The following is a 10,148-nucleotide window of genomic DNA, read 5'->3' as shown; positions in this document are numbered from 1 at the left end:
CTCATTGCACTAGTTTAAAAAGACCATGTATAGAAGCCAGCAATATAGGTGTAGCCTCAAACATCGACGAAATATAAGATGCCGTTATATCTTTACATCATAGCTCGTCCTCCCATTCATCCAGCGAGTTCCTACGTTAACCAAGAGCCACGTTTCTTGTAGCACACCCTTTAACCTCTTTCCAGCACACCTATCAATGTATTCACAAAAATCGTCGGTAAACGAATCGATATACATTTCCCTTTAGCCTGCACGAGACAGTAGCCTTAGTGCTTCTGGAGAAGAATTAGGGCTCAACCCCGCCGGGTTGTCAACCTATAAGACAGCTGCCCCACGCAGCTTGCAAGCACACACAGCGACAAGACGTTTAGGTGCAAATCATGCTCCACACACCCACAGTAACAGCAGAGCCCGGTTCTCCTTTCTTATGCCATAAGGATGATTACGGCGGCACATTCATGCTAGCTACCACAGTAGACGAAAAGACTAGTGGGGAAAATTGCATTGCATACCGTCTATGGATACCGTTGTATACTTTACTAATAAATATCTACTCATCTCTTAAGGTTAGATTATAAAAGAAAGAGCCACAGAGGCATTAGATATTCCGCTAAATACCATCACTCATTCAACGAACACAGCCGCTCAGTCGAAAAATGGACGATATCGGACATAATAAAACATTAAGAATTGCTGTTCTCACAATGGGGAAACGAGGCTTATCCACAGCCAAACGCTTGCGTACACGTCCTGCATTTTGCACTCATTGTGGCTGCTACTCCTTGGTATGCGAAGCTAAAACGCATGTGATGTAACCCTTTATGTGTAACATAAATATGGGCAAGGCACAATGCGCTATCAGTTGTACCCGACCAGTACAAAACAGATGATGAACGTCAGGAAGGAACGCGACATGGATCAACACCAGAGGGTGAACACCAGTTTACTTCATTATGTGATATGCGTGAGCTATGCAGCTGGCGCCTGCGTAAGACAAGACAGAAGGTAAAAGTGTGCCAGTGCCTTTGTCGACAATAACCTTTGAGCTTGCCGTAACCCCGGCATCCAATACCGATGATTCTGCAGACGCCCAATTAGCTCTAGGACCTTGTAGAAAAGGTTCTCCAGACGCAACTTCCTGATAATTTATGATTGTAAACAACAGGCTAGGGACGGGGTGCATGCGCAGTTGAAACTTTACGACAGAGCCGGAAGGTAAGCATAACCGCAAACAGGGTTACATATCGATACCTTGATAAGAAATTGTTTGATGCCTTCATGAACAAAAAGGAGTACTCTTTGGCTGTTTCTATAGGTGCCTTACTTGGAAATGATAGTCCTTTACGAGTACTAATACACCCAAAGCAGCCAGAAGAGAAACCACCAGGCTCAGACTAAGCACTAGTGTCTGTAGTCGAACCTAGGCTGTCGCATGGAATGGTAATGCTTTTAAAGCTTACAATTTACTAGTTAAATTTAATGGATGCCGGATTCGTGCTTGCTGTTTCCAAACTTCAGGCAGTTCACTTATTTTTAACAAACTAGTGATGGAAGGAGTGTTTCTTTACCAAGCAACAACCAGTTGGCGTCATAGGGTGGCCTCCTTTAAGAATGACATCCGATAAAGTCGGAACGATACAAAGGCGACTATCATGGCCCTTGCCCAAGGATGACACAACAAAAGCATACTTCTGATTGAGGCATTTCATGGTATTGAATTTCCATAGGTCAATCCCAGTGGCCGAAACACCTGCCCCAGAATATACTCCCGTAAAAACACCACCAAAGATTTGAGGGAAGGGCTACATTTGAAACACTATGCACTGACACACACAAACACACACACACAAATCAATGCCAGTAACGTGCGTTGTAGTAGTACTGTTGTCGGGGAAATACTTAGTCTCTAATCCAACTCGCAGTGGCTTGAGCAGGTGAATGTCTCATGTCTTCTATGTAGTTACTCAGGCATTAATGCTTAGATGGCAGAATGGAAAAGTCTAGTAGGGACGACACACCAAATATGTGAGAGGCACGGCGCAGCTTACATCGTGCAGTGCCTACCAGCCAGAAATGGCAGCATTTAAAGCCTTTCAAAAGTCGTTGTTGGCTACTTTTAGCAACGCCTGCAGAACCTGTAGATTAGGAAAGTTAAGTAAAGCTTTAACACATTCTAAAAATGCAGGGAGTTGACTCATGTGTGCATTAGAGCATCGAGTGTGTGACAGGGACTGTGCGTCACTGTGGAATGTGGGCAAATGCATGGGACCAATTTAGAGTCGTACGGCTCACACTAGGCGGCTTGACCAAAGCATGACACCCATGTAGAGAGATCCCAGAAATTAGCAGTGAGAACAATCAACATGCATCGGCTCCCTTCATTGAAAGCAGTCGTCCTCCATCTTCCATAATGTGAATTGTGCACTAGTAATATTTCATTTTGTATGCTGCTGAGGGCAAAGTATTCAAGATTTTGATCAGCAGGAATTCACATACGGAGAATTGTATCGTACAGCAAAACAGACAGAAGCATTCCCTGGCATAGCATACCCTGATACACCCGCCATATCTTTAAACCTCCGTGCACAACCTCTTTGCTACTCAATCAACCGCCTCCAAGCGCCACGGATTTGTCAAAATATTTATGTGAAGCTAGGGTTCCACCTTCAATTATTCAGAGTAACTGATCTGTAAACAAGCCACGCTGCACTCCAAAGAGCGACTTTGAAAGAAATTTCGTTCTCATAATGTGAAGATATACATCACGAAGAAGATGAATTCAAATGTCACAAGCTTGCTCATGCTACTGCACTTTCTTTGATTTTTCCGTGGACAACGAGTGCAGCCAAACTGTTTTGAGTATCCGTTCTTCAGCAATTCATTGGTGCCAGCGTCCCATCATCGTCTGCTGCCCTGCACGCGGGTGCGCCTGTCGAGGGACCTCATCAGGTGAAGCTAGAAATAGAAACAGGCGCGAGTCCTTACCGACGCTTGGTACCAGTATCTTCGCAAACTGCAACATCTTGACCTTAAACAATTACCGTCAAACGAGCAATTGAGATTATTTTCCATGTGTGACGATTGCGAGGATACACGACTGGCATTTTTTACTTAGATACGAATTACATCAGATGCTTTCTTACTGACTGATGCGCACATTTTTACTTTACTACTGCGGTTCGCTCTCGGCACCATATACTGTACGCATGGGTGTCGAAAGAATTTCTCTGCCATTTCTCAACGGTCCTTAACTACAGCAAAGCAACAGGTCATACCAAACAAACATGTGCAAGCAACCACTTCTAAATAGAGTAGCCAAGAAGCACGTTGCATTCGGGGCTCTCAAAAATGTATTACCTACGCCAAATACCAATGTAAGGATTATCAAGAGAGCTGTGGCTCCACAGTTATACATGGTACACAAGGGGTTGCACATATTAAGATGATACACGAGGTGAACCGAGTTAGGAGTACTCGGTAACCTACTACCCTACCCAGCTGCAAAGTGACTGGGATATGCCTGAGTATTGTGCTGCTAAAAGCATATTGTGAGACCTTCCAGCACCCTAAAGACAGGGCATTCCATACAAAAGGAGGCCTCTTTCTTCTAACCAGAAGAGCTCCGCATTGAGCCACTCCGACTGTGTGTGTCGCCGTCGGCAAAAATAGACTCTTTACGAATCCGCCCCCTGTTTTAGCCAGATTAATTGATCCTCTTGACATGAAGTAAAATGTGTCTGGATTTGAACATGTAGGCCAATAGTTGACTATACACTCATACAAACATCGAGGGGAAGCATGGAAACCTGTCTTTTTGAAAGAATGCTTACTAGAAGGTTGAAGACGTCGGGCCTTGCCGGTAGACAAAATCGGGACCTTTGCTGTTAAGGATTGCATGGCTCTCCCTGGCACCTGATTTCTGGTTCAAGAATGCATGCAGATATATGGTGCCGGTCTGCTTGATCTGTGCGGCGCTAATACTAAAAATTCCCCTTCTAGAGCAGGAATCCATGCGATTAATTGCGTAATGGCCTATGACCCATACACAGCCGTCGAAAGAAGACTCGCATAGGTCTTTAACTAGAAACAGGTCGGCTATATATTTTAGGGCTGCGATGTTTGCGTTTGATGGTGTTCTTGCGGAAGATACCTGTAGCAAGCCCATTAGGCCCAGGCACCTAAAGATGCTGCTGAGGAGTCTCCACACAAAGACGCATAACATGTTCTTGTGCAGGGCAAAGCTTTAGAGTTGACGTATGAGGGAAGCACAGCCCGTTAGCACTAGTTCCATAGGCACCTCCGTAGAATTATTCAAAGTCACCTGGTGAAAATCTTGAAACGACGCCGAATGCCTAGACTTCGTGGTCTCCCAGTTCCGTAACATGTGAGTGCTATAGTCTGGAACAAACAGAAGGCATCATGTTAAAAGGGTCTCACACATTACATCTTCTACCCCGTGATTCAACAGAACCTGAATATTGACTTTGATCGTCAGTGGTTCTGGTCGGCAGAACAAAACGTTTGAGGTCTGTACCCACCGGTGTGCGCATCAAGGAACATTTCGGTCTCTTCACGACAACTTCAGGGTATAGAAGTGCGCTACCATAGCTGCCTGATTGGTTCCCTGACACGCTACAAAGCGCTTTAGCAGCCGACAGCTCTGCGTCCTCTCAATAGCAATCGGACACAGGCTTTGCATTTGTTCTTTGACTCCACAGGCCTTCACTCCCTCCATTGCTGTTGTGCGCCTCTACGGAGCTCGCCTCGCAAATCGCTGACAGCGAATGGATCGACACCGCAAATTCTATAGGTTTAGCAGACTGCAGACAACCCTAGCCCGGCGCGTACTGGTCTGTCAGCCATTTCTCAAATCTCAGTTCTTCAAGCGAGTACGTTTACTATGACAATAGGAGCTGTGCCGTAACAAGAGGCCGCATGCCCAATCGAGACTGCCTCCGCTGTGAGCAATGTGGTCGGTATTTTTCATTTTCGGAAGTTGAGTGAACACCAACCTGATAGTGCCTGCATCTAAGCCGCAAAGTGCGAGTTTGCTGAGCGTTCTCGATACAACGGCGCGCAGCAAATTTTCGTTTCGTGCTTAGCTGCATTTGCTGAATCTCATAGACGTACTTCTTGCAAGCCGTAGAGCAGCTGCTGCCAGTGCAATTTCTCTCAAAAAACTTATAATTCACTGTGAGCAATGGTTACTGAATACAGCTCGTCCTATGTCTGGCATACCCTGCCAACCCAGCCTTGGAACGCGTAGCAGTAATCCCTTCACGATACGCTAACTGCTTGTACATCTGCCAGCAGATGCGTTGTTTTGTAGAAGAGCGTAAGCCACCGAGTATGCAAATTGAGGGCAGAACGGAAAAGAAGCTATCGGGTACATCGAATGCGGTGCATGAGGTAGGCAGACTTGCCACATGTCACTCGTGCGCGCAGAGATGTGTTCGTTTCAACGAGCTGCCACAGCGTTTAGCAGGGCGAAACGCTCATAAGCTCATATGGACAGTTGTTACAAACACCTCCTACCGCTAAACGTCCACCTACCACGCAACTACTCCTTCACATCGCCGAGAGCTAGCACCGAAACATTTTTTCGATGGTCCCCGATTGTTAAATCATGACTATCTGGCTCGGTGTCGAGCATATTACAGTTTTCACTAGATCTGCGGCTCAGACCTTTACACACTCACCAAACTCCAATGAAACAGATATTCTACTGGACTACACCACGTGCGTCCATGTTTGCGGGCAGCTGCTCAATACACACGTTAATGAGGCTCTTCCCTGATTGCAGTGCCAGTGATCACCAAGCTGCTAGTTTCTCTTATAGGAAAGCATCAATGTCAGGCCGTATTCTACATACAAAGAAGCACTGTACGTTTTGTGCAATCCACAGCTGCAAATTATGAGTGTGGTAAACGCACTACATGCAGATCGTAGAGCAGCTAAGCTGATGCTTACGCAAAGTCTTTGAAACAGCTGATGAAAAACCGTGCGCGGTGCTGAATGGCAATGCCACCGACTATGGCCGTGAGACTGGACCATGGCACTGCTATACTTTTAAAGAGTTGCGCTGTCCGAAAGAATTTCCCCTGCTAGCTCGCCCGCCGCTAGCAGCTTAAGAGATAGCAGATTTCAGTTTGGGGGGCTACTATTGTTGGCGGGAGCTACAATTCGACGTATCCAATCTGTAGCTGAAGTCACTGGGTCAGTGCACACCCGATCTCGTACAAGCTTTCACGCAAAGCCACTAAATGCACTACTAATCCATGTAATTCCTCTCTGGCAAAGAATTAGCAAGTGAACATCAGAACACTTTCGAATTACTTTGTTAGAGGGTTGCCATGCCTTCACCATTTGCCGGCATGACCCCGGTAATCCCGTGCTCCTCGACACCCCGACAGAATCTCAAATAGTAAGAATTGCCTCACTATACATACATCCGCTCCGTACACAAGTGGCTGCTACCGGCGCCTTAGCACATATCGACCCTCACTCTTTGGAGTCGAATGACAGCTAGGTAGAACCAATCTACACTGTTCCTATCACCCCTGCAAAAGCGCGTCGGCATGCGTCTGCCTGCCTTTGCTCCCTCTGAACAAACCGCATGGTGCCTGACATTGCTGTGAAGTATCAGCTCTCCCACGAACACTGGAAAAAAATTGCGAAACCGCCACTCACTCAGTAACAGATATTCACAAATGTATTTGACAGAGAGACCCTAACGGCTTCGGTGGATGCAAGTATTGCATGAGCTCGCGACCAAACTCATTGGCAGCCACCAGGAACCTTATGAGCGACACACTAGTCAAAGGGCTTCAGTTCTTTCAGGAGCTTTAAAACTGCTTTTTCTATGTGAATCCTTCGGCAAAGACCTCTTTAACCAGTGTATGGCAGCTGAGCTGCACATACGAAGTGCAAGACAACTACGGCAGCAATTGTCCATCCTTTCGCTATTCTTGCACATCCGTATTCCCACATGACAAGAAATAATATTATAGGAGCAATGCATGCTGTGGCTTTTAGGCAAACATTTGTAGATACATCCCATGATTCATTTTACGCAGCCCCTTGCGAGCCAACCTGACAGCCATCGACTTTGTGTCTAGACACACCTCAGCCAAGAGACCATTGGCAACTTGAGTAAGCCCGCAGGACCCTCTGACTACTGCTGCAGATCAAACTCACGTAGCATAGCCTTGGATACACTGCAACCTTAGCACTTGGGTTACTCTACAGCTAGAGCCAAACATCCAACGAGGGAAAAAATCCGACACTCCTTTTCAGAATGACCCACCCACAAAATCCACGGACAAACGTGTTTGGCATTTTCGCATGATCAGAAATAATGCCGCTGCATAATACCTCAGATCTGAGGGTAAAAAGAAAAAATACAATTTTTTCCACGGACGCTACCCTAACTACTGTGCCTCCTTGTTATCTAGCGCTCCTCGGCGAAGACGCTGACCAAATCTTTTTCTCCTCAACTCAGGATACAGGCATTATGCCCCTGCGTCTCTATGGAATTTTCATTACCATTCCACCCATCGTTCCCCCACTACTAGCATGCAACTTCGCCATTCACTCCCATAGGCAAGGGCCCACGCCCACACGCCCTGTAGCCAATCTTCGTACGCAGCAAGCATGCGCGCGCACTGTACTACTGTGTGGCTCGTGCCCACCAATGCTCAAAGACCTCCCCACAACCAGGTATTATCACAATCTACCCAAACCACCACCAAACATGAACAAACATATACGCCACCACAGTGCAAACATCCACCACTCACATCGGCGGACTCGAACATATACCAAGAGGAAAGGGCGTTCTTTGTTTGACAACCAACATAGCAAATGCCAACGGCGAACAAGCACGCACATACATTCACAGAAGAACCAAATACATGCTATCTATCTCTGCTTTCAGCGGTACCCGCCAAACCCAATGTCGCTCGACCTTCGATGGAGGACAGTGCTTTGGAAAGTCCAAAGCACAAGCCCACAAAACAGCCTGCGCTACAAACACTCACTGAAATCTCCATGTACTCAGTCCCATACCCGTACCACCAATATCAAGCCTCCACACTAATTTCTCACTACGACCCCACACGTCATTCGCCTTCTACAAAGGCGCCACTTCGCCATTCACTCCCTCACAAAAATACCCACGCAAACATTAGCTGCATCCAACCCTAGCAAGCAAAACACACCCGCACTGTACTACTAAAAGGATTGCCTCATCCTCACCAAGGCCCAAGCACTTTTCCACAAAACAGGCATAACCGTACGCTCCGCAGACTGCACTCAAGCATCAACAAGCAGGCTGTCTAGCACACTGTGAACATGGACTCCTTACAACTGCGAACGCCATCACACGCTCACTCGACACAACACACGCAGTTCTGACAACCAAGATGCCAAACCCCAAAGCCCATCACGCACACAAATGCTTTCACAAAACTAGCCAACACTGCATATCCAGCTCTGCACCAAAGTGCACCAGCCACCCTTCATGCTGCTCCACCTTCGAAGCACAGCACTAACTCCGGCAACTCAAAAAACAACCGCAAACCCGCAGCCTGCGCATTAAACGCTCACTGGCTTTGTCTGCACGTACCCGAGCTCCGACCAGCTGGCAAAAATCCCAACGCTTTACATTGTATTGTCACTGGCCCTCAATACCTCATCACCATAGCAACCTGTAGCTTTGTCCTTGACTCTCCGTACAATTGCCAGCTCGAACACGCCCTGCCTTCAACCCTAGCAGGCAATAAACAATACTGCATGTTGAATTACTGAGCTGGCGCCTAAAAACCACATACTGAACCAAGCACCGGCTAGCGCACAAGCTTAATCCCGCACGGTATCATTGTAATGTACTCAGGACAAGCACGTTCATAAAGAACAATCCAGTCACGCAACCCGCAAACGCCCAGTGCCGAACGATACGGACTCGAACACATGTCCATCCGGCGCTACGCCCACAGCCTGGTGCGAGATTTTCCCTGTCTCTCAAAACAATGGTTTCCACCCTCAAAGGCAGTATACCCTATCCATTGCTGGTTCCAAATGCACCCGCCACCCCACTGCCTCTGCGCCTTCCACAGTTCGCACTGCGGATGATAGTTTACATGCACCTGTATTGTGATGCGCACACGATCTGAACGCCTAGGGGCCTTCTCTGGGTACATGCCAGCGTCTTTCTAACAAGCACACTGGATTTAGGTGCAGTAAAATACCTACTACACCGTTATGTTCTAAAGGAAACCTCCTCAGCGGCTTACGCTTCTCTTCAACGTAAAGCCTAACTTGGCGTGCTAACGATTCCTACAAGCAGCTGGACGGCCCAAGGCACACGTCACTCCTCAGCACTTATAAAACGGTGCACGTTAATCAGGTACCTCGATGCCGAATGTGCGCCACAGTGTAATGGACATTCGTTGCCCTCCTCCGACACTGCTTGACGAACTTTCAAGCTTTAGCTCATAGTTCACTTGCTAAATGCCGTGCGGATAACATCACCAGCCAAGGAATACTCGCCGATCAAGGCACCTAAATATTTTAGCTTTCCATGACAGCGCAGTAGATCGTAGGTCAGATGATGTATATGAACGTCTTGCCGGTGATCAGTTGTGGCAAAGCTCAGATTCCGTTGGGCTGTTCAGTGCCGCGCGTTGCTTACTACTACCTATTTTAACATTAATAAGCACAAAAGTCCTATGCTAACCAAGTGGACTTATTAAAGTACTGTCAGAGTAAGTGCAACAAAATATTTAGGGTATGTCTTCCACCATAAGCCGTCCAAATATGCACGCACACCAGTATTACCAGTGCCGCATCCACGCGTTACATGTAGCTAGAAAACCAGTTTAGCAGCCCTACGTCCATTCCTTAATATAGTAGTACAAATGGACTCATACACATTGCAGGCCCGCCGTTAATTAATGTACGGGAAGATGCCGCCATAGTGGCCGTATTGCTCCTCATTATCTCATGTACTTCTGTTAAAGGCAAACACCTAGGAGCAACTGGCCAGCCTTCCATGTGCCCCTAAAACTGCGGAAATTCAGACGAACTAGAACACTGGATGCAATACAGCCCGAACAGCGCTTTGAGTTTCATGGTTGGCTAGCACGCAC

General features: G+C 47.1%; 1 non-coding gene across 1 annotated transcript; it reads left to right on the top strand.

The window, feature by feature from the left end:
• Positions 1 to 1,600: 1,600 nt before the first annotated feature.
• LOC113146793 lies at positions 1,601 to 1,706 on the top strand. The gene has a single exon (XR_003297361.1). It is a non-coding gene; the product is annotated as a U6 spliceosomal RNA (small nuclear RNA).
• The last annotated feature ends 8,442 nt before the right edge of the window (positions 1,707 to 10,148 follow it).

The sequence above is a fragment of the Cyclospora cayetanensis genome, unplaced genomic scaffold, assembly GCF_002999335.1.
Source record: "Cyclospora cayetanensis isolate NF1_C8 unplaced genomic scaffold, CcayRef3 CcayRef3_contig_60, whole genome shotgun sequence".
In the NCBI taxonomy this organism is placed as follows: domain Eukaryota; phylum Apicomplexa; class Conoidasida; order Eucoccidiorida; family Eimeriidae; genus Cyclospora; species Cyclospora cayetanensis.
The sequence above is the reverse complement of the archived record's forward strand: the minus strand, read 5'-3'. Positions and strand labels throughout refer to the sequence as shown.